This window comes from Plasmopara halstedii (assembly GCF_900000015.1).
Source record: "Plasmopara halstedii genome assembly, contig: Scaffold_2061, whole genome shotgun sequence".
NCBI lineage: Eukaryota > Oomycota > Peronosporomycetes > Peronosporales > Peronosporaceae > Plasmopara > Plasmopara halstedii.
Window position 1 is genome coordinate 1566704 of NW_020188969.1, and position 6000 is coordinate 1572703.

Sequence of the window (6000 nt, forward strand, 5' to 3'; positions counted from 1 at the left end):
TACGTTTCCGCTCTCTACATATGCTTGTGTGTTCCGTCTGGTACTTGTAACTACATGCTAAATTTACAAATCACAACCGTCATCTATTGGACCGCGTACCCGGCACATGACGCCATATTTCGTCAGGATATATCCGTGATTTGCTAGAAAAAATAGCTGAATTGATATCAGTGGGTCACCATTAATGACAGCCCGAACCGGAGCCACTTCGAGGTGGCGCGAAGGGAGCACGGTGTTTATTAATCCGTTGGCAAAGAATGGGGTCCAAATCCTATACAGGCGTGAACTCCGTTATTTGTGTCAGCTTAGTGAAAGGGACCACTTCAATCCAGCGCTGCGGTTGCTCTGTGGAATTTTTTATATGGGTTCTTCCCTCTAAGTCGTTCTGTTCAATCATATATCGGATGGCCCGCGGTGGAAATGCCTCAGCTAATATTAAGCATCTTGAACAATGGTCGCTAACCCTTCACGGTAAAGCATAAATCTTCGTCGAATACAATTTTTGTCGCAATGTATGTTGGGCAAATATCTTAAAGAGAGACAGCTTGGTTGTACCCCCACTTATAACGATATTGCAGGCAAATATAGCGTGAAACGTGAGCTCAAATTCTATGATGAAATGACACCGCCTTTTTTCAAATTCCTTGCGCCCTAAACATCAGCAAAAAACATGCTGCATCTGACCCATGCGTCGAACAAATCGCCTGGTCAATGCGTCGCATCACAATTGCGACGTGCGACATCTCAAAATTTGGGCGTCGCAAAAGCACATTCGCTACCCGATCAAGCAGATCTGGCTTTTGCTTACTTCGAATGTAGAACGATAAACTCTTTAAATTTCATGCGAGATAGGTGGTGACGACGTCACTGTGCGCAATGACGCATCATCGTTATTGATTACAGATAGCTTTGATACAAACAGGTGTACCATAAATTTGATTTTTTATAGCCTTTTGTCGTGAGCTGAGTACGTCTTCTCCGCCACAATAAGCTGGAAAAGACGATTCAATGCTCATTGAATCTTGCTTGTATTGTACCCCAGCCTATGGCAAAGGCTGAAGCGTCATGAAGACATAGAATGGCTAATTGAGATATGATGAAATCAAAATCAAGGCACTCATGAGACATTCCATCACCGCCGCAAAACCACTTCTTATGCCAAGCTCAATGTTATTCTACATCTTTTCTGTGAAAAGTGTTGAGGGGCCGCGCCATGTCAGCATAGTTTGAGCTATACTTTTACAGGCCATCAAAGCCAATTGTCGCACATAGAATGATTCTGCTTTTACTTAAAACAGATACTGTTCAACCTACGGTGGCTTTGATCTTCGAGTTAGCTGCCCACGGGGTATGGTCTTTTAAAATGCATTCCTCAAGGAAATCTTGTCGGTACCAATGACGTACTTGTCCATAAAAGCAACCATCTTGGTAATGTATACTTTCGAGACTGCTTGCAAGCACTTTCTACACAGGAGGTCTGCACAACTGTTGGAGAAATATCATCACTTCGGATTTAAGCTTAGGCTGCCTCGTGGCCTAATCGGCTGTATTTCTAGATGATTGTGCGTCGTTGCTGCGTGAGGCAGTCTCTGTGATATGATTATAAACATTCTCTGAACATTCCTTCTCGAGTACACAACGTAGTGTGAGGAATATTGTTGGCTCTCAAGAGCATTGGTAGTCATTATCGATTAAGCCGAGAACGGTGAATAGAATGTTTCCGACCTTGTTGTTCTGCGGGTGGCCCGTCAACACAAGATAATGAAAATCTGTGGAACACCTTGAAAATGTCAAAATATTTCTCGCATATAGTGCCTTGCAAGTTTCTTGATCATGGGCTGAGTCACAATGGGTGATGATTCAGCTCCTGCTTTGAAGTATACCCACCATTTTGGCACTCTTTATCATCTAAAACCTCGTTGCAAACATCCCAGAGTGGCAAGTGTTTAATCTCAGTCATAAAGTCTGCCGAATGTAATAAGGGGTGCCATGCAACACCCTGATGACTCCGTTCATGACAAAGTGGTGTTCGCAGTGACGGTGGGTACGTCACCGTTATGCCAGCTCGGCAGCATCGTTACATGGTGAAAAGGAAAGATTAATTTCAATAGTCGAAGGGACTGATTCTTTTAAATATGATCTGCAATATATACAGTCGCCTATCATCGCCTGTCTTGGCACAGGAATCCAAGGCACAGTGGCTCTTATCTGTCTTCACTGACTATAAAATAAAGGACGCCAGCTTACAGCTCTAACTTTGCATCTCGTCAGAAGTACACATTGGGATCACGACATACCGTCGCTCATCTACGCTGCCCTGAGGTAACCACAATATATGATGGTTTTTGTTTACTCGCCCTTAGTCACGGCTCACTGCCTCTCGAGCTTTGATACACAGCAATATGCTAATCGTTAATCAAGGCATTCTCATACCATGTATCAAAGCTGTGCCCGCATCGAAGTGTCTCCGCTAATAGATTCATGACACATCAAAGCTCCACAGGGAATGAAGTCTTAGAGACTGTACCTAAAATCCGGTTCAAGGGCAAGAGAAGGTTATAAGCAGTCAAAGTATTTTAAGCTCACGAGAAAGTAAAAAAGGCTGACATGCCCTCATCACAAGACGCACAAATATTGTATTCGCACTTGGTATTTTGAATGCCTCCGCAATCCGCCTACTATATCCAGTCGTTGCGTGCCATACGTAATCGCACAGCTCCTGTTCTATCAGGACTCTCCACAGCCTTCCAAAGCTTGTGACATTCCAACAACTGTGGGCTTTAAGCCTCACCTATCTCTGGGAGAGGCTCTTGTAGGCTTATTCCAGTTGACTTTGACCTCACCAAGATACACAAGAGGGTAGTCCCTTTCTAGTAGGCAGCTCTGCGTCTACTTGACCTTGATAATTTCTTGCGATTTGGTTGTCAAATAATCTTGCGTGGAGGCTTGATTGACCCTTCGTATGATCAGAAAGAATCGTGACAATAATGACTGTGAGTTCAAAGGGGTATGCGTGAGAGGCCCTTATTATCATAGAAAATTGTTATAAAGCTTACAAAAAGGCGAAAAAGTATCCTGGCGAAGTACTAGTGCGAAATAAAACGAACAAGCACTAGGTAAGGGTACCTCAAAAGGGTAACTTTGTGGGCACGTGGACTGCTATCCTTAAGCATAGCATATTTCTTTACTTTAGGCGTGTTGATATGAGCGACAAACGTATATATTGGGTACAAATATTTAGCAAGCGTGGCACTGTTGATCTTGGCTGGATTAAGTAATAGGTGCGTAGAAGTATCTGGGCTTTGCATCTACAAAATTGCTTTTAAAACTATCTTCTGCGCCTTGATAGGGTAAACCCGCAGAGTCGATGCTTTCTCTGTGCAAGTCTCATAGCGCCTCTTGTGTGAGGTGTATCAAAATCTCCGGGCAATCGAAGCATTAGCCCCGTGCGCACGGGCTTAACTACAGGATAACCAAGCCACCCTGTTTGTGAAAATCGGAGACGCTTGAAGTGCGCATAAGTAACATACAACTGTCGGGCTAGGTTCGAATAATAGAAACAAATACCATATGTAAGTGATGGTGGTGCCGTGGAGCAGCTGGAAGTATTTAGTCAGTACAAAAACAGGTATGATATGCCCCCAGCTGCTGTTTACGATAGCTAGAAGTCTTCATGAGCTTACACCAATAGTCTTTCTCTTCGCTCTTCTCTTTACTGGCATGAGGATTGCAAAAAAGTTATTGTAGTATCAGAAAAAGCTAACGAAGCGACCTAGAAAACAAGCGCTTTAAATTTTAATTCCTCCAAATCTAATTCTTTGTGCAGGCGCATAATCACGCCAGCGTTATATCGTGCTCTGCGCACGCGCTTTGGACTTCCATCCCGAAATCGATGTCTGACGCTGTTTGTTGACAGGTGCCCAGCTATTTGTTCTCTCATAATCAAAATATTCTGTCGCATCGGACTCACCGATCTACCTGATATGTTATTCGGATGCACTACCGCTCGAAAGTGCTCTAATGCTAGCTTTATGTTAGCGTCTGATGCGAAGCCACCATATTTTGTTCACGTCAAAAGTCGATCCTATCGCTTTCGTGGCTCGATCCAATGCTTAGGCCTCGACTTTGAAGATTAAATCGGATGCCAAACACGCGAGATTGCACATTTGTCAGCACTAGATCTTTGTCAATTGAAAAAACCGTATCATCCGATATAATGACTTGCCCCTGGAAACGTTGACAGCTAATTGCTATGGTTATGCTTTGTTGAGTCAGCTCTTGACGGACAAATAAATGGACATTATGTCTTTGTTCTAGAAAGTGGGTATGATGTAGCAGTCATAATTCGAGTTCTAAAACAATATCTTGATCTTGTAATCGTCTAGGACTGTCTTAATCACTATAGCACCTCAAGCCTTTTATATCAAAATATCTGACTCAGAGAGGCGACAACAATGTATGGGGAACATGTAACATAATCAGCTAAAGAGCTCACAAGAAGAGGGGAAATATCCGGAATAAAGGTATTTAGGGCCTCCATGAAAGCTGTGATTCTAAGCGGATATGGAATGACTCTGTTCAAAGCATTACACTTATGTGCAGCTGTGCTAACTGTGCAATACCCAAGTGTAACAAAGTTTTAGTGAAGATGATGGGACTCCGTAAAAGAGACATCCGTGATACATGTTGCTGTTGTCCCAAAGTCAAGCAATACAGATAGTTTGTTATTCGAACCTATTTTGTTAATTAAAAATATTGTACAGGCTAAATAGATGCAATCATAAAATGGAAGAGAAAATTGCGTGTTAAGTTACTGAAGCGGCTTTCAATTTAGTCCCTGACTTGATCTCAAATATTCCTTGTCGGTGAGTTAACGCTGATTTTTATAGTCAAAGATTCATCCGTGCAAGATGCAAGGCAACCCCGTTGCACTTGGTATCACTGATAACCAATTTAACGACCGAGCTGTTTAAATATTAAATCCTCTGTGAAGATATAGCACGTATACTTGCCCCCCGGAAAGCATGATAATTATGAGTATCCTCTATTCCAAAGAAATTAGGGAACTGGCGGCTCAAGAACAGAGGCAATAATTGCTTAGCTCAAGGTGTCTGCCAGCAATGACAATATGCGGATGATTCATTATCGAAATGTCTCAGCCAGACGTCGGTTGGAACACACAAGGCATCCACTGTGAGGCCGCTTACATTGCCTGTCCAACCCTATGAGAGCAGCTCTTCTGTCCGACTGATCATGTGCCATAAACGCGATCATGCTCTAGACGGAGCACAGCGCATTACGCCTGCAATCGCCAAGCAAGATGGGTGCGCGCAAGGATGGTATCTAATGTACAGTAGCATTCCTGTTAAGCATGCACTCTCAATCTAAAAAGATCTGAAGCAGCATATGTTGATGTGGTTGCACCGCCTAAACAGACGTACCAGGTGTATCCCAATCCTTGTCCATCGATCACAGAAGGTTAAACTAGCGGGTTAAGTATAGGAAATGCGAGTTCATTTATCGACACGATACCGGCAGACCCTAATTATAAAGCACACCATATATCATCTTCAAGAAGAAACTTTGAACAGGTTCGATTCGCTCCAAAAATCCTTGAATGCTTCCGTGTTCATCCGTCACGATTGCAGTAGGTTGTTGCATTCATTTCGTGGAACGCCCACGATTGCGTAAGGGATCGCTGGGCACAGGAGGTGGAAGATCTATGAGCACTTCAAAAGCTACGAGCTTCAGCCACGCTAACAAAGAAAAGCAATATCTCTCGAATGCTATGCAACTCACAGATAATAAATACATCGAACATTCACCTTGCGTGCCCAAAAGGCTGAGACTACTTCGCAAGGTCCTCCGACGAAACCCTCGTGACGAGTCGTCGATCGAATGCCAACAGGGAAAAAGCGGCGTGTTGGGAAAGAATTGGACTCAAGCGGTCAATGGGTATTACACTTCTTGTCAGTGTAATGACAGTTTGCCATCATCTAC